Source organism: Phalacrocorax aristotelis, chromosome 2, assembly GCF_949628215.1.
Source record: "Phalacrocorax aristotelis chromosome 2, bGulAri2.1, whole genome shotgun sequence".
In the NCBI taxonomy this organism is placed as follows: domain Eukaryota; kingdom Metazoa; phylum Chordata; class Aves; order Suliformes; family Phalacrocoracidae; genus Phalacrocorax; species Phalacrocorax aristotelis.
Genome location: NC_134277.1, coordinates 21,040,937 through 21,060,318, shown reverse-complemented (window position 1 = coordinate 21,060,318; position 19,382 = coordinate 21,040,937).

Here is a 19,382-nt window from a genome sequence, read left to right as displayed (position 1 = left end):
AGCCTAGGTGATTGAAAAGTAGGAGTTCAGCTGAGCACTGCAAATCAGCAACACTTGCAGCTAGATGCTTTTTTCAGCATACCTACAGTGGTCCAAGACTTACAAGGTTACAAAGTTACAAAGGTTACAAAGACCTTCTGGAGCAGCAGTGTTACACCATTAGAAAGATTATGACTAGGTTAAATGGTGATTACTAAAGTTCATATTTCTATGGAGTAATGCCATCACCAATTGCATTTTATATTTGTTTATTTGAGAGGAAGGTTTTCAGTGCTCCTTTCAGTTCATTTGGGTGATAAACATGTAAATGTGTGCTACAGAAAAAAAATATATGGTGATGTGTGTTTTCACACAGTGATTTTTACCTGAGACAGAAAAGTTTCAAAAAACTGTTGAAACTAGAAAGTATGTTATTGGAAGTGACTTGACAACATCTTGGAAGAGATGACCCATAGATGCTTGTTTCTACAGTCATAGGGATCTCGGTTCTAAATCTAGTTCTTCTAAAAGGTTTCTTGGTAACTGCCTCAGCAATCTTCCCCTCAAAATAGGCTCCTTATAACTTGGCTGATGTTAAGACCTGCTGGAGCCATCAAGTGAACTTCTAAGCATAGCAAGAAAGCAGAGGCTCATGGGTCACCATCCCAGTTCCTGCTACAGACATCCCAGTCACCATGCATTTCCCAGGACATACATAAAAGCTCAGAGCAGCTGTTTATTGCCTTCTGTGATCCCATGAAGGCATTGTTCTTTTCACCCAAACTTCTACAAATGGAGTCTGCTCACAATGTTATGGATGTATAGAGCCTTATTGGACAAAATAGAAGTTCATGTAAGCACAGTGATCTATCTTTCTCACAGCAAAGAATGTGGTTTTCTTTCATCCAGATATGTATTCATTTAATTACATTTTGTGGGGAAAAAATGCTTAATGTAGTATGCCCCAATTAACAGCTGATGCCCCACTTGCGGTGTCGTTTGGTCATTTTTCTGGAACAAGCATGACAATATGTTCTTATACTCTGAAGGACTGTTGTAAAAATAATGTTTCGTGTACTTCACTGATGTTTCATACCTGATCTGTTTTTTATAAAAGGTGGGATAAAGGACAAGTTAAGGTAATGTACTTAAAATGCTGTCTTACTGCTGTAACCAGCTCATAACATTTGTGTATAAGCTTCAGCAGATAATAGGTATTGTATCGTATTTAAGTGGAAGGATGATCTTGTGGTTAAGGCAGTGCATGGAGAATTGCAGATGAAGCCTCTGAGCAGTACTGCAATACAGATAAATAATGCTGAAACAGGTTTTGTGAAATTCTGTGGCAGTCCTAAATTATGTAGGAAGGGAAAACATTAAACCTATATTGGTTGGCACAGGAGTTGCCAGTCAGTTTTTGACCCTTACTGTTTCAGCTTACATTTAGCTACATAAAAGAAACTGCACAGTTACATTTCAAATAGGAACAATGCAAGTTTAATGTGACCTTGTTTAGAGCTACCCAGAGTGCTGTTAGAGAAATGTGCTTTTAAATTCTCTGCTGCGAAAGTGTAGTTTATACTCTTCATACGCAAGGATCAGTGGAAGTATGTTTCCAACTTCAGCTATAGAAAAGCTAAAACCAAAAGGGAATGTTTTCCTACCAAAACCAAAACAAATGAAAACAAAACCAGCAGTGGTTAGACTACATTATTTTCTGTAATATGATCCAAACAACACTCTGCAGTGGAATCTCAATATGCATTTTCAGAATCACTCAATCTTTAGCTACTCAGATTAATCTAATAGAGTGAGGAAATACTAGAACAAAAATGGTTAGTTAATCACCAGCAGTGTTTTCTGTTCTTAGGATCTACTTTCTTCACTTGAAAGCATGCAAACTGAATACTGCATCCCACAATAGCTATATGCTTAACAAATATCTGAAAAAGTAATGATGAAGTGTCAGTGTGACTATGAAATTGTCTAGAAGAAGGGGCTTTTATTCTCTTAGTGTGGCAGTAGAGGTTTCTATTACTTTATGCATGGGGTCAGGATTTTCCATTATTAACAGTTCTTCCAGGATACCTGGATGGTAATTTCTCTTCAAATTATTGGGGGGGGAAGGGAAGATTTTGTCTTTATTTTTTACTGAAGGCAAAAGGTAACTGTAATAAAGCTTAGTAAAAATGGGCAGGTTACTTGGATTATGGTGAACAGAAGGTTGTTACCTAGCTCATTTGGTTTTGTTTGAACCTATAACAGCTGATTTATGAACAAAAGGCAGATTGAAAACTTCATTCAGGTGCAAATCTTATTACCTGTGTGCATATGTATGTGTTTCAGAAGAAGCAGCTGGCATCAGTGAAGCATGTGCACCCTATAATTCAGGTGCACAAAGCAGGGAGAGTTCTGTGGACAGCAATGCACAGGGTGTTTTGAGGGTTTGGCAGCACGTGCTTCAGTGTTAGCTTTTTTAGCAGGCATATCCAGAGATGGAGGAAAATGAGCACAACTAGGAAGCTGTAACCATACATCCAATATTTAATAAATTGTGTCTTCAGTGCTTTGGGATTGTAGAAACAGTCAATGTCACTTACGCTTCAGTAACATGTTCTAATATCAGAGGTTGGGGTGCCTGTGCACCCTTCCCATCAAATTTGCATGTGTGTAGCTTGAGAGGAATGAGCAATGTAACAGGTGCAGGCAGGGCACAGCAAGGCCTGTGTTCCTCGCTGCCAGAGCTACACTGGTCCCAGTGCCTCAGTTCAACCGTTCAGTCTATAATTTGGTTTGCAGACCAAGGTGAGGAACTCACAGAACCCAAAACAGTGTTCGCATAGAAAGTAGTCTGAAATCTGGAAGCCTTCAAATCAAATTTCCATATTCAGTGACAGTGCTTAGAAGAAATATACATTATTAGTACTTCTTTTTATTCCCTTCTCTTGGTTACCTCCCTGTAAGTTTTCAATCCAGTTATAGGTCAGACGATGTTCCAGACATAAGTGGAGTGAATCTTTTCATTTTATGTATATTGCATTGAATGTGTTGGGATTTTTTTTACCAGCTCTGTTTTTCCTCCCTTTCTAGTCAGAATTAGGGATTTTTACCATGTTTTGCAGGAATAAAAATAAATTAAGAAGAAATAAGGGTTAGGGGAGATAAAAAGTCTGCATATTTTATTTTATAAAGGAAGTCATTTTCATGAACAAGTAATTGACATAGGAATGAAAAGCCATCAGCATAGCTCTTGGAGAAGCTGAAGAAGATTGTCAACTCTACTACCCTGTGTCAAGAATCAAAACTAGTTGCTTAATCCCAATCCAAAGAGATTTTCAAAAATTTTACCACCACAGACAACCAACCCAACACAGTCCAGGCAAAAGGCTCTATGCTGGACTGTCAGCTATGGAACAACAGAATGTTAATTATTCTGTTTTAATAGATATCACTTTTCATTTGCTCTGTTGAGTAAAAGTATAAAGCTACTTGATTTTGCTTATGAAGATGAAATGGAATGAAAAGATTACTTGTTGATTGTGGATATTGTTTACTGGCCTATGTTTAGCCTGGGAACAAAATAGGAATTTAGAGCTAGAATTAGGGTTCTAAACTGAATTTTAAAACCTAATGAGAGGGGTTTGGTGGCTTTGACTAAAAGGACAACAATGGCATTATTCATACTCTTATCTATGCAACTACTTTCCCATTATTTCCAGAAATAGTACTTGAGTAGCTTCCTGCCTAAATAAACAGTTCACGTAGATGGAACTTGGTCTATAAAGCTTTTTAACATAAGGTTTCCTCTTTTAAACTGAAGGACATAGTGAAATACAGGAAGGGTTGGGCTGTGATTGGACCAGAATGTTCAATTTAATGTTTTAAAAGGTTACGTGACCAGTTCAGAGTAACTAAATACTCTTACTATCTAGGTGGCCTGGAAGTATCGTAGGGAATATGCCAAAAGAAATAGCCTCTTCTAATAAAGATACAGAATCATTAACAAGCCTGACTCTGGGCTTCAGAGGAAACTGTTTCCAACCCTCCTAGCGAGATTTTAAAATTATAGCCTTCACAGTGCAGACCTGTTAAATCTCACACATTGAGAGGGAATCTCACACGTCTGGCTCCCAACCTATGTCCCCTGCAGCTCAACCCGTATCACACTCATTTGCAACACTGCGCCGTAGCTCCTCTCCCATCCTCTAACCCCACCTGCCAGGCACAGCTGGATGGCCCAGTCTGCAGCCTGCCAAACAGCTGCAGCTCCCGTGGGGCGTCAAGGAGCAAGAGGGGAAGAGGAGGGTGCACAGTGCAGCGTGGCTGCATTGCTGAAAAGAAAGATGTATACAGGAGAATTCCTGGAAATATTAGCAAAATCCCTTTCCAGAAAGTAAAAAGTAAAATCTCTTCATTTTTCCAGTATATGTTACTTTTTCAGTCTTCTGTTTTGAGCATAGAGACTATAAGCTCCAAGGCTATTAAATTAGATTATATAAACTTTATAAATTATTATCTACAAATAATGAAATGAAAAAACACAGTTCAGATATGTTACAGGCTAAGGTCAGCAAGACAATGACTGGTGATAGTCTTCTCCCAGCAGCACCAACCTTGGTTTCTGCAGCACTGTTCCTGGCCCCAGGCTTGCAGAACATGCTAATAGAGTAGGAGACATGATTAAGGAATGTTCACCTTCTTCAACATACCCCAAGGTAAACTGCTAAAACCAAACCAAACCTCTGCAATAAGTTTAGAAAGCCCATCTCTGAGCTCAGCTCAGACACTTTAAGGATGTGGCTATGAGTTCTGCCTTATACCTGATTTTTTAACAACAGATCTTCAAAGGACAGAAAGGTTGGGAACAAAGGCCAAGGCAGAGGTGCAGCCCTCACCCTCACCACCATATGGATCTCTGGTGACCTGAAGGGCACTATTTATGGCCTGGTGCACTGCTGCCTTCATTGAAAGGTCAGGGGTAACAACTTGGAAGCAAAGTCTCCTCTCTCCAACATCTTTGAGTGCATGTTTTCATAGGCTACTTTACTGGGCCCAGAACAAAGTCTAATGTGAACCATCTTCCTTAAATACAGAACTATCATATGGGGTTATATGAGCCTTGGATGGGGAAATACATAATTGAATCTTCTATTTGTTTATTTTAAGTTAAATATAACTGCATTAGAAAATTGGTAATAAATCCAATGCAAGTTTTTATATACAGCTTGACTATTTTAACAGATGAAGTTATGCTATGAAAATAAATTGTGTTGTACATACAGGCACTTTATAAAATCTGTGTCATCTCTTTAGTCTGAACCTATTATTTTTATTTATTTTCTCTCTGCAATAGACTGTAAGAGAATAGCAGACCAAATGCTACTGTCATGAAAAAGATACAAGTGCCTTTCTTTTCATCACTCATTAATAAAAGATTAGAAGAGAAGAAACAAAACCATAGTAATTATGCAGCCAAAAATTCATCTGAATACTCTAGACCTTGAGTAAGATTCTCAGTAATGTTGCATTTCGGAGGAGTTTCTTTTTCGATATGGTACAAAGGCATATACAAAACAAAGAGGAACTTAAAATAGGGACTACTTACCTTTTTTTTCCTTCTAACTTTGGAATTACAGATAGCACATTAACTTGAGTCTCAAGAAGTAAATGGGGAGCAACATTTCACATAAATTACATTTTCTAACATGTAATTGAGGATTTTCAGTGTGAAGTTCTCATTTTTCCCTGACAGCTTTCTATGAATTATCTTAAATGTTATCTTAGAGAAGGCAATTATAATGTGGAGCATTACATAGAGCCCAAACATTGGTACACTGCAGAGATACCAGTTAATTTTCCTTTGACTACTGAACTATAAATAAAGGAAAACAGCATTGTTAAATGGTTCTAAAGTTACATTGGGGCAAGCAGCGGTTGTGTTGCGGTATGAAAGGCAGAGTTTTGGAACACGCCACAGAGGAAATTATTATGAAGTTACATTATATAGAATGTTTCATTCTTTTCATTTGCATTATAAAAGCCCTAATGACTTTGCTCTGTCTGCGCCTTCCCTTGCTGTATTGTGCAGACCAAATAGTCTGACTGTCCCTGTCGGCTTGGCAGCAGAGTATGTTTCACATTATCATGAGAGTGACCTACTTGGTCCATCAAGGGAAGGAGGGAAAACTCCAGAGGACTGGGTTTTCAGAGTCCCTGCCGGTGTGACTCGTCAGGCAGCTGGAGCTACCCATACCAGCAGCAGCAATTGTATCAGGCAGCACATCACAGCCAGCAGCATCCTCATCTCCTGCCACAGAGCAGAGAACTCTGTTATGCACAATTAGCCCTAAAATAACCACCCCAATGTTTCTGAGAGCTTCCCAAATTAACCAGTGTGGCTACAGCACCTGCTCTTCCCCAGTTTTCCAGCTCCCTCAAGCCAGGCCCTTGCTCTGACACTAATAGCTAGGTACAAACCCACCAGTGGCCACCAACTCACAACTGCCTCCCCACCAGCTGCATCAGTCTGGGATGACAGCGTGGTGGCATGCCCTGCTGCCTCTGACCACATGTGTTGGTGCACTTGATCCCATTTTTTCCTTAGAAACTCCTGTCTGCTAGGTGGTACAGAAAAACACCGTTCAGAGCCACCAGGTTTTTCCAGGATGGTACCATCTGGGGCAAGCAGGAGAGTACCCTTTAAGCTCTCCTTCCTCCTACCACAAACTAATTTAAACAAATCTCTAATCTGGCTTAATTACCTCCCCATCCCTAGCACAGGCCCATGTGTGCTCCTAACTTAAAAACAGAGCTAGAGAAGGATGAGAGCCTTGCAGCCACCTAAGCCAGGCTTAACCTTGTTTTCTGCCTTCAATCCCTCTGCTAAGAGATAACAACAAATATCAGGTAGGAGTCTCTCAATCTTTCTTTGTGGAGAATCACAAATCAGAGGCAAACAAGTGAGGCAAAGGGCTATAAGGGCCTTGCCTTCTGTTCTGCAAGGGCTGGTAGGATAGCTGTTGTGCCCAGGAATGTACATGTAGAGGTTGAATATATCTGGGGACACCAGCCCAAGACCCCTCCTGAGGAAAGTCTTCAGACCAAAAAGCTGTTGACATAGTTTGCTAGGCTGCTTGGGCTTGATCCAACACATGTTGAAACCAACTGAAAGACTCCCACTAACATCCGTGTGTGCTAGATTAAAGCTTAAATACAATAGGCTATTTAATTTGCACTAAGGAGGAGATTCAGCACAAACAGTGTAGCTGGTTACGTGCTGGCACCACACACCAATTTTAAATGTCACAGGCTTATTTCACAGCACCGTTTGGTGCAAGTGGACAGGAAGCTACTGAGACAATGGTATGCATAGCTATTATTTTTCTCTTCAACATAATTAACTCTTTGATGAAAGAGAGGCTGGATTTCTGGGGTCCGTGTCAGAAACTATTATACTGAATTAAACTTTAGAATTGTTTATCCGTAAAATTCTGATAAATAGATGTTAACCGCTCCAAGTCAGCTTTCTAAGAGGTTCTTAGTAAAAACAAATTCTTCATGCTTGCAGAAAATTTATTAAATAGCGCAACACCCTGGAAATTGTACTGTGGGAAAACTTTCAAACAAAACATAGAATGTAGTAAACTTCCCCACTTCGATGTTATCAAATCAGTTCTAGAGGAAAATGTCAACATGACATTTACACTTCTTTGGTGTAGTGTAGGGAAATAGACAGGGATCGGTGACCGGAAGATCACGGGATGTGACGGAAAGATAGACTCCTCCCCATAGGAGTGGCAGGAACAGGAAGCGCAAGAGCTATATAAGCGTGTGACGCAGCTAAATAAACGGACATTTTGTATCCATCATATTGATGTCTGTGCATCACTGTCCCCAGGGTGGGTAGAGCCCTGTGTCCCGGAGATATGCGGCCCAAGATAAGTTCTCCCACAGAAGCGTACAGCAACAGTGTAGTAAATACGTGCCCCACCAATTATCATTCAGAAATGGTGCCTTGGTCCACATACTTAGGGCCACGACACGTACTGTGCCTGGCTCTTCAGAAGTTAAGCAAAAGAAAAGATTGGCATCTTTTCTAGACTCTTCTGGATTGGGACTTGGCTGATTTCCTTTGCTCAGGCTGTATTCCAACACGGATAAATATTGAGGTCAATGTATAAATATCATTCTGGATAAATGCTCTGTATATCTACAGTACATCTACTCTCCATAAATCCGGTTAAATAAGACAGGATTGCCCTGCAGACCAAATGTTATATCCTATCAGAAAAATTTCCTCATAAGCAAAACTGAAATTGCACTTGTGCATATCTAAACTGGTGTAAGTAGTATGGCCAGCTCTAACATCAAGATCATCTTAGCACTAAAGCAGTCACTTAGTCCATAAGGTATTTTTAACTCATGCTTTTGTGCTCCCCCTTGTAACTTCTGAGTGCCTCAGCAGTGGGAGGGTGACTGGTATGACAGATCCAGCATATTACTTTACATTATGCAGTCCTGCTCAGTAAGAGATCACAACCCTATTTTTAGAAGAAAAAATAAAATCACACTTCAACAGCAAGCATAATGACAAGAAGAAAGAGGAAAGAAAAAAAAAGACCAGGGTATCTGTACTCAAAAGTGTGGTGTGTTTAATTTGTTTTCAACTCAAATATGGTCCTCTTACTAGGTCTAATTTTTCTAGCATAACACTGAAATGTTCTTCATAATCCTGGAAAGGAAGAAAATATGAAAAATCATTGAGGAAAGAACTCAGTTGCATGTGCGTTATGGTTGTAAGATTAATCCACTCAACTAACGACAGATCAGAAAACCCACAAGCTGTCAGGTTTTCAAATTATACCAAAATTTGTCAAGAATATCCTCATAATTACATGTAATAACTGTCATGTGAAATTTCTCTTTATTCTTTTTGCCATTCTTATCAACTAACCTGCAAACTGTTCCAAATGTAAGTCAAGACCTGCTAACCTACCAAACTGCCTGAAACACAAACCACACATTTCTTTTAGGTACATAATCCCCCCCAAAATAATAATAATCAAATGTAGCTTACAGAGCTAAAATATACAGTGATATTGTTAATCAAGAATAATGGAAAGTTCCAGCACAAAAGTTTGCGTGACCTTAAAACATATTTGTTACAAAATAATGAGAACTAATAATAACAAGAATTCAGCTAATTTCCAGTCCTCACAACTATAGCAGATAAAGAAAGGTCTAAGCCTGCAAGCTTTGGGCTACATTGTGTGGAGCTGGCTGTTCTTATAGCACTGGAAACATTTTTATCTCCTGTCCTGTCAACAGGTTTTTCTTGGACTAAGGCCATAAACTATTTATTTTATTATTAATTAATTAAATCCGTGTTAGGTGTTAACAAAAATTTGTAAGAGTGGGGACAGTAAAGCACTGGAATAAACTGTCTGGGTGGGAGGTGATAGAGACTCCATCTTTGCTGGGCATTAGAAATAGGTTAGCCAGTGCTGACATTAGCCCTCACTGGGTGGGAGGCTGAATGAAGTGATCCCTGAGGTCCCTTCCAATCTCAGTTGTTCTATGGTTTTAACTTTGTATCAAGAACAATACAGGTCTTGTCTCCGTTGAGACAAGAACTTGGGGCTGGTCACACTTTGAAGTACCTTTCAGCCCAGTGAATTGATTAGGTGGTACCTCCATGTTAACTGTGTCTGAACATCCACCCAGCTTTACGTGGGAGGGATTTTCCCGTGCATTTCATGTGCCTTTCTGCTGCGAGTGAGCCAGCAGTGGGCCTAGACCATACCAGAGGAGAGCAAAGTGAGATTAGCAGGACAAGAGCCTGAGGGGACAGGAAAGAAATCTGGGCAGAAGCAGGATCCTGCCTTGCAATATTTAATGGTGAGCAATTCCAACATTAGACAAAGAAATTTCTCAGGCAAAAAAAAGGTCTAAGTTGGAATGAAGGTTATGAGTATCTCTTACCTAATGAATGGCAAAGTAATGTACAATAATATTGTCTTCTCTTCAAAAGACTTAATCTAATTATTTAAGAATACATCAATATTTGGCTCTACAGATATAAAGGCAAGTGAAATTCACTCTAAGCATTAGAAGAGCCTAAAATCCAGCTGGTCTGTAAGCAACTCAGAGAGAGGTTCAGATAGATAGCTTCACAATTTTCCAAGTCACTGAAGCAGTGAAGGAATCAGTTGTTTGAGGAGAGGACTAACCAGCTGCTGGCTTTTTTTTAAGTCCTATATTTTGTTTTATTTTATTGTTTTAGTTGAAAGGAGGCAGTGACAAAGTTACATAGGTGATTTTAAATGTATATTTACATTTCTGGAAGCTTTAGTAAATGTAAAGAGGCTTTTTAATTGCATGTCTTCCTGGAAAAGATGAAAGCATTTTATTCATAGGAAAATAATACCTAAAATGATGGGGTTTTCCATTTTAACTATAATGGTTCATGTTCACAATTCTCCAGCAGCTTCCAGGGTTCACTGAAGATAATGAATGATTGCAAATAATTAAGGATTCCACAGGATTTTTTTTGCACCATCCAACTTTGAAAATTGCAGGTTTGCTACTGCCCAGCATTGGCTCTTCAGTGACAGATTGGAACACTATTACTTAACATCTCAAGGATGGTTAATATTTTGGATTGCTCTTTGACAGAAAACAGAAAGCATTTACCCAAAGAAAATGCTGAGTGAAGAGAACATTCATTGAGTATCCTCCCTATATAAGTAGAAATAGTAGTAACAGTGTTATTCTGCATAGAAGGTCCATAATGAAGCTTGAGTGAATTTATTTACCTCTCCCCAAAACGATGAGTGCTGTCTGCATAAGATGTCCTGAATAACCTGAGAAGGACACATATATTTAAGTGCATTAAATATTTGCTTAGTAGAAAATGTGTGGCCATTATATTTTACTTACTGTTTGATTTTACTGTGATATTTAAAGTTATTTTCCTTAATAAATTAAAACATTGTTGAAATTTGGGTGAAAGCAAGGGAGGAAAATTTTTTTCTTTTCTCTTATCTGCCTGGAAGCACTAGCTTCCTCAGTCAGTGCAGAGATCAGAGCAATTTATCTAATATGGAAATGCCTCTGTCTAAAATGCAGTGAACACTACAGATCGGTGTAGGCAAATTATGCCAAAAGAAAAAAAAAAGCTGACCCTATCCTTTCTTGAACTAGGTTAGTTCTAAGAAAATAACAATACAAAATTTGGGAAAGGGCTTTTTCACAGAAAAAAAAAGTGATAAATATAGTGGGTGCAGAACCAACTTGTTATTCCAAGAATTTGAATTAATCAGCCTGTTATTTGCAATCCAGAAAACACATTTCTCCAGGGTTGCAAAATTGCCATGGGATATGCTGCAAACAGAATGCTGAATTGGCTGCCCAAAGACAGACCCATAGCATGATATATCAGTTTCCACTGCTTTGGGCTCTCATACTTGTTGGAAGTGTTTGAAAAAATAATGAGATTTAAATGGCTGCCTCATAGAAACTGTCTTTTAATAATTGTTAAAAATCATTATCTTCTGAATAAATCTATAAGAAAAATTATTATCCTTTTCTTAGTATTTTTTTGACACCAGGAAATCTATCTATGTAAGCCTGTGAACTCTGATTTTGTAAAAGGTCTGTATCACTGAATGTTTCCATATAGACTGAATCAGCGATTTGTTAAGAGGAATATCCCATGCTGCGCAGAAGCCATGTTGCAGAATTAGCAAGTTTTATAACTGTGAATAGGACTATCTTATACAGTGAGTTGAGGTTGACTACAAGGGGTGGCTGAGCAGCAAGAATCACATTTTTTGAGCCTGCACGTCAAGTTAATAGTAAAATTTGAAAAATTCATTGGATCTCAATAATCCTGAGGGGAAGCTTTAAGGATGATGGGAAAGCACTAGAAAGTTGTAACAGAATAAGATCTCATCTGAGTAGCTCTGTCCCAGCAACCAGGACACAAAAAAAGGAATGGCCAAAGAATGGAAAAGAAGATGAAATCCAGGGTCTTCATATGTTAAGAGGGCTGACAAAAACCTGGCGGGGCTTAGATGGCTGAAGGCACTTGGATGTGCATGTGGACCTGCAAATCTCCTGTATTTTCTCTGTAAGTGAAATTTAGGTTAGAGGGAAGACAGCACATGCTTACATAACAGTGCCTGTGCTGAATCTGCGTGTTAGTAACTGGTGCTACCGTACTTTTTCTGAAGAGTGAAATACAAGCACAGATTTCCACGGGGAGGCTGGAAAGACCTTAGGCCCTGGCTTTGGCTCCATTTTACCTACCCCACTGCAACACTAGTGGCTCCCATAGTGCTGAACAGTGCTGCAGCTTCTCCCTGGCTCTTTACATGGCCAAAGGGAAGCTACATCGTGTGTCGCAGCCAGGTGAGTGTGTGTGTTTGTGTTTTCTTTCCCCTCCTGACTGTTAGCATCCCTTCCATGTGAGCCAGTACTGATGCAGTGGCTCAACACAGGGGCTTAGATCACCCATTCGGAGCTGTATTTGCCCTGAACAAAAGGGCACATCATTTCACTAAGACTCTGGTGAGTGCTCAGCAAGGAGTGGGAATGAGAGGGTTAGTGCTAGTTTTGGAGGAATTGGACTGAGACTAATGCAAACACTTCATTTTTGGTAGCAGCTGCGGGCTTTCAGAATGTGACTGCTAATGCTGAGAGACCTCTTATGTCAGACACTCCTCCAAAAACTACATGACTACAGACACCCAGCCAGTGATACAATGACTAAATCCTGCCTGGTCCTAACAAAACTGGAATATGTGCACTCAAGAGTTGGGAAAAGCATTCTCAGTAGCCAATGTGCGGAGAGGCAGGGAGGTATTCATCAAGGCTTGTTATCTGGCTTCTAAATTCCTCGTCAAGGCTTGATGAATTCTCACAGTGAAAACAGTCAACCATTGGAATAATCTCTCCAGGGAAGTGGTTGACTCGGCCACATTGGACACTTCCAAGACTCATCTGGACAGGGTGCTGGGCCATCTTGTCTAGACTGTGCTCTTCCCAGAAAGGTTGGACTAGATGATCCCCGAGGTCCCTTCCAACCTGTGGTTCTGTGATTCTGTAAGATACTATGCTGGACATAAGCACTACCACAACAAATTATAAAATGACTTTTAAAGAAGGCTTTGTCGGAAGAAAAAAAAACTTTCTTATTCCTAGACTGAAAGCTGGAAGTATATCTTATTCTGGTCTCAGAAATTGTGCAGAGCAATCATGAGTATGAACAGCCCAGTAAAAGTCTGTTCTTGAGCTCAATAGCCATCAAGGTTTGCCTGTGCTGATCGCAGACGTTCAGGGTTCATGGCTGTACCCAGCTGCTTGGGCAGGCTGGATTGCCTGCTTTGAATGGAGGCCTTGTGGAGGTCCCAGTTCTACAGAGCAGGCAGGGCTGCAGGAGGGTAATCTGCATGGATTAGGAATTGGATGAGGAATTTAGAAGCCAGATAACATGATGACAAATATGGATACAAATATGAAAGCTATGAAAACACAGAGGCAGAGCCTCTGCAGGCATAGGTATTTGGTCTGGAAAGCTGTAGTTACGGAACCCATTTCTCAGCAGGGGTAGCATATATTAAATCCAGAAGGACTGTGGGTGCTTATCAGTTCCCCTTTTTAAAAAGAATTGGGTCTAAGCAGATTTCTCTGCCTTTGAGGAAAGATCTAAATGTCGACTGCAGACAGCCTGCAAATTTTTTTAAGGGACAAAAAAATCCTAAGAATTATGGTCAAAATAATGATTAGGAAAGTTTGAATTAAAACAAGTTAACAAAACACTGTGTTTTAATTTTGAGCTGATCCTCAGACCTACAAAGTTCATAAAACACACAATCACAAAATGCGGCACATCACAAGGGGACTACCTCCCCAAATGCTTACATTATATGCTTACATACGTATGTACTCATGCTATTTACTGATCTGGATTCTATTTTATGAGTTCCCAGAAAAATATAAAATCAGAAGGCATTTGATTTCATAGATACTTGGCAGTCTAAGGCAAAGAACAAGAAGTAGATGAAGACATAAGAGAAATAGAAAACCAGAATTAGGTTATGTTGGTAACTGTGATATAATTTCCACACACATACATACACAGAGGCTAATTTAAGTTCTTAGACACTGATGGAAAGGAAAGTTTTGAAAAAAAAATGTTGTTCTTGTGAATATCTATGTGAGCTTCATTCCAGCAAGAGAGAAGGAACAAAGAAACTTTGAAAATTTAACAAGTGGCCCACAAAGGCAGAGGATTGATCAGAGGTGGATACACAGTCTGTAAGAGATGGTATTGTAGGAGTAGACTGTGATGAACTAGAAGAGCAAAGACAAGTAGCTCATTACGTAGCTCACTAACCAACTACAAGGATTTGCCATTGATGCCTCTCCTCATATCTTTCAGGATGGCAGAAGCACTACGCTGCACTCCAGCAGTGAAAAGCTGTCCCAGATCCTACAAACTACATAACTTGAGCACAATTTTTAAAACATGAGATTGTCCTTGTGGTAAAGATTCACTGGCCCATGTCTAAGAGACCTCCATCTAAAAGTTTTTAATAGAACATGAAGAAAATGCTCATAAATTCACTAGAATTCCTTTAGAAACCGTTCTTTGTTGCTTCAGGTCAGATCTGCCAAAATACCAGTATCCCATTGATCCAGCAGAGCCCATTACCTAATTCTAACAACTGGCTCCAAGTGAAACGAATGTTTTTTGTGTTGGAGCTCCCAACAGGAATCCAAGATTCTAATTTTTTTGTTTTAAGGTAAATGCAGAAGCTTTTGTAAAGGTGTTTCACCTACCTTGCTAGGCTTCAGATGGAATCTCCAGTCCTCTGAATCTTGGGGATCTGCAGGTTGTCACCCAGCTGTGCAGGTCTCTTTCCCAGCTGTGCAGGCAGACGGCATGGGAGGTTCCATGTTGGGGAATTCTCACCAAGCCATGGAGACCCTCCAGAGGCATGGTAGCCTTCAGAAATTGCTGCAACTCCACAGATTTGAATCACAGTTTTGTGGGGAGAGTTCCCTCTGCTCCCACAGTGTCAGCCTCTTTCAGCTGATGAGGTCAGTCACTCTTTAGCATCCCAGTGAATTTTCTGTGTGGGCTTTAACATTTACGACTGTGTGCTTAAAAATCACATTTGAACAAGCATGTGCATCTTTTTTTCTATGTGCTGAGATACAGGATCCGTATTTCACTTGCAAATTTTGGTAACATTACCAAGACCAGGAGAAGAGGCAGCTCATGATGATATAAAAGTCCAGAAAGGAACAAGAAGACATTTCTGTGAAATATAAAAGAAAGATTTCTTCCAAAATCGAATAGTTTCTGCCATAATAAGTAATGAATCTAGTGAGAAAAAAAAAAAAAGGCGTACCTAAGAGATTTCTTTTTTCATCAGCGTTCACTCTAAATTGCTCTGACTGTGCAAAATAGCTCTAAGTGGCAAAGTCTCCCTGAAGCATGCAAATCACTGTGTGGTAGACTTCAAAAATGCTAAGGACTATATGTCCCTTTAGAATTTAAAACAGGTGTCTGTACAGAGAAGCACAATATAGCAGAAAGTGGTGATCCAATTCCAAATACGCAGCCTTGCTTCCATATTCCTCCCACACGTCCTACCCAAAACAGGGTCACGTGAGAAAGCCAGCATTAGCCACCACTGCAGCCAGGGGACTGTATTCTTCACAGGGACTCCTGTCCCTGTCCTCATCTCATTAAAGTCCCCCTTCCTGTCCCTACTCTCCCAAAGGGACTGGGAATACTGCATATGCCACCTCTGCTCACTAGGCGTTTGATCAGGTTGCAGCCATTTGTTTTTCACTCACAGGATACTTGAGATCAAATTCATGAGAAAGGACAGTACTTCTGCAACACAAGACAATTGCTTCTAGATAGTCCACAGCTGGGAAATACCTATAAAATAGCTGAAATTAAAGGTAATGTTTTTATTCTTAACAAGAAAACATTTTTTGAAGTAACATGTTAGTGTCGTCTTCATTAAAACTCCAGACACTGCAATCCAGAGATTGTAAGACTGCAATAATTTCAGTTTCATTTATTTTTAATTTTGTAGTGAATTTCTAGTTCTCTAGGTTAAATATTTGTGTTTTACAGGTATCAAAAATAGAAAATAACAATAAGTAGTTTTTTATATTTTCTGTGTATTTGTTCATCTCATGCTTTGATTCATGACTTTGGAATACTAAGAATTCATCAATACAGGGTAACATCTATATGAATTGTATAAATATAATAGAAAAAGTTGCAATCAAGTATAGATAAATCTTTCTTATTCTGAACTTACTTAAAATAAAATTTAGTTCTAAGTTTTCATATTTCTACAGAACCTACTTCTTTTCTACCATTTATGTTCTCAGATTCTGATAAGGCTATCCTTGAAGGCAGCCAGTAACTGCAGAGGACATACACGTAATGATCTAGGAACCCATGCCTCAGGTTATATACTGCATGGTATAGTTTTTTCTTTGAAGGATTTGTAATTAACCATTAAAATGAAGACAACAAAACTGTTATGCTACCATTACCTAGAGTTTATATTAAAGAGTTCAACCTTGCACATTGTCCTCATTTAGCTTCAATATCCAATTTTACAGCTTCAGGACCTCATAGATAACAAGATCAGCACATATTAATCCCTTAATCCTTTCTCTAATTGTTATGAAATCTGGAGTCCTTAACAGCTACAGTCATTCCTGACCAGTTTTTTTATCGGACATCGTTTTTTATCATATATGCCTAAATTTGTAGGCACAAACACTGCAAAGTGTGATAAAGCCCAGGTGAGAGGACGTGGATGCTTCAGACAGACACCATGAATATTACATGAGTGGAGTGTGTGCATCTGTATAAATACAACCTTTTTTCTGAAACGGTTTACTATGGAAAGAAATCACTTATATTAGAAGAATCAAGAAATACTGAAAACTTACTACGCTTTATAACAAGGTTTTCCAGATACATAGATTTTTTTATGGGCTTCCTTTTGGTACTGCTTCTGGTATTGTTTCAATACTCTTCTAAGGCTCTGAGCTTTATTTTGTAACTCTGGCAGGTTTACTACAGATTTTTTAATTGCTACGTAACCCGAAAGTAGTTCAAAGCTATTTAGCCTTGAATAAAATGTTTGCACTATTTAAATGCCTGAGGAGAAAATTTAATCTAGACTTGAAGATTCTACAACTGGAAGTAAAATCTGAGTTTTTGAGGAGGAAAGTAAACACTTCAAATATTGGTGTTTCTTTTTCTTTGGAGGGTAGCAGCAGCCTGGAAAATTACTGAGTCCTACACGAAAGAAAATTATTAAACTATGCTAAAATTCTTAGGTGTTACGCAGCATTACACTGGCATTTTAACTCATGCTAAATTAAACGCCCAGCATTTTCAATAATGCCGTGAGATCTAAAGATGCAGAAGATACCCAGAAACAATCATTAGAATAGGTGATGAATTTTTAGATTGTTTGCAGAGAAGAAACTACATAGACTCTATAATGAACAGGGGATGCAAGAGGAACTAGGGTAGTGTAGAGAGATAAGTAACCTGTGTACTCCTCACAACATCGAGCAGTTTTACCTGGGCGAGCTTATTCAGGCAGGAAAAGCAAAGCTGCAAAGCACTCTGAGGGGGATGATTTAATATAGTTCGTTTTGCTACCCCAGCAGGTTTGGTTCAAAGGCAGCTCTTACATCTCTGCGTGGTATTGGCATGTACGCCGCACTTAAATCATTAGGCACTGCATCAGCTGATGAGTTCAAGCTCAGAAAAGAGACAGTGCGGTCTGTTTTCTGCTCTAGAGGGTCATAAACCAGCTGGGGGTAATGAGGGAGGCAGGAGGCTTGGAGGTCCGAACCTATGGGATGAATACTTTTTTGGGATGTATCTAGTGTCTGTAAAGCACCTTCCATATCTGTCCCTAACAGCGTGGATAAATGGCATGCTGCCAAACACTAAGTTTGGTTTTAATATACTGTTCAGCTCACTCCTCTTTCAAAATGGCATTTTGAATGCCAAAATGCATTAGAGTGCATTTTTTATCCAGGTCACAGCGATCAAGTAAATTCCTATTTAATTATTAAGAAAGATGATTAACTTCATTATAGGATGTAACTGTATAAATGCTTGTAACACAAGAAGAAGAAAAGAAGCAACCAGGATTCACAAGAAATTAGTCAACCGGTATTGGGTAGATGGGAAGAGGTAAGAAAGATATGACCACAAAGACAAAACTTTCTGTAACCTCCTTGATACTTCTGACCGCATTATGAAAGGTACAATTAAATAATCTGAGAATGAACTCTGGTTTTTTGGATACCAATAGCCTGCCCATGGCCTGAACATATGAAAGATAAGTTATTTTCCGTTTCTACAGTGGCTAACTGCTTTCAAGGGAAATAATGTGATAATCCAAACATAAATGTATTATCTAAACCAATGATGTTACAAAAAATGTTAAGCCAGTACCCACCTTACAAATACAGAGTATTTACAGAATACCAAATAGGCAGTGATTCCTGAGATGGGTTTCTAAAATATTTCTTGCAGAAGCTGTCCTGTGAACATAAGAGTTTTGACGTGTTCCTAAGCACCAGTGCAGAATTCAATTTATACTTTTAAAAAAAATCAGGTCGTGACCTGGTTTTAAGGGATCTTTGTAAGATCAGTGACACACAATAAATGAATGCTGTCAAAATTATTGTATGAGTTCGTGTTTGTCCATTAATATTTTTCTTAAAAATATAAAAAAAGGTGGGGGGGAACCCACCTTTTCTTACCAGTGGTCCTAACCAGTAGCATTAGCTGTACAACCAATAGCTGTGGCTTGTCTACCACTCTGGAAGATTTACTGCCAAAATTGCTAAAGCTGCGATTTCTTCTGCAACCATGGGAGTTCTACTCCAAGTTTGACTTTACAAATCTTTTTCATTTACTGCCAGGTATTTTATTATATTCAGTATATTTTACTCTAAAGCAACATACATACCTGTCCCTAAAGTAGAATCCTGTCCTTTGTCTTCAATCTGGATGAGATGAGACTCATAAAGGAATATTTTCACATATCTATAGAGGGAATCAGGTTTTTAAATTGTAAATGTTTTCATACAAGAACAAGTTTTTGTACATGATAAACCTGAGCTTTGAATCATCTCTCCACTGCAGTAGTGCAAATGTACACGTAGCCCATGGAGTCAGTCAATAGGCACAAATGCCAAAATACTTTGAAAAAGAATAATGTTGTCTTTGCAGTTTTGAGTGCCGATAAAATCTCCTAAATCTGTATTCTTTATACAATACCTCTTCTGACTGGAAATCGGTGAACAGTCCCAACTCTGATGGTGTC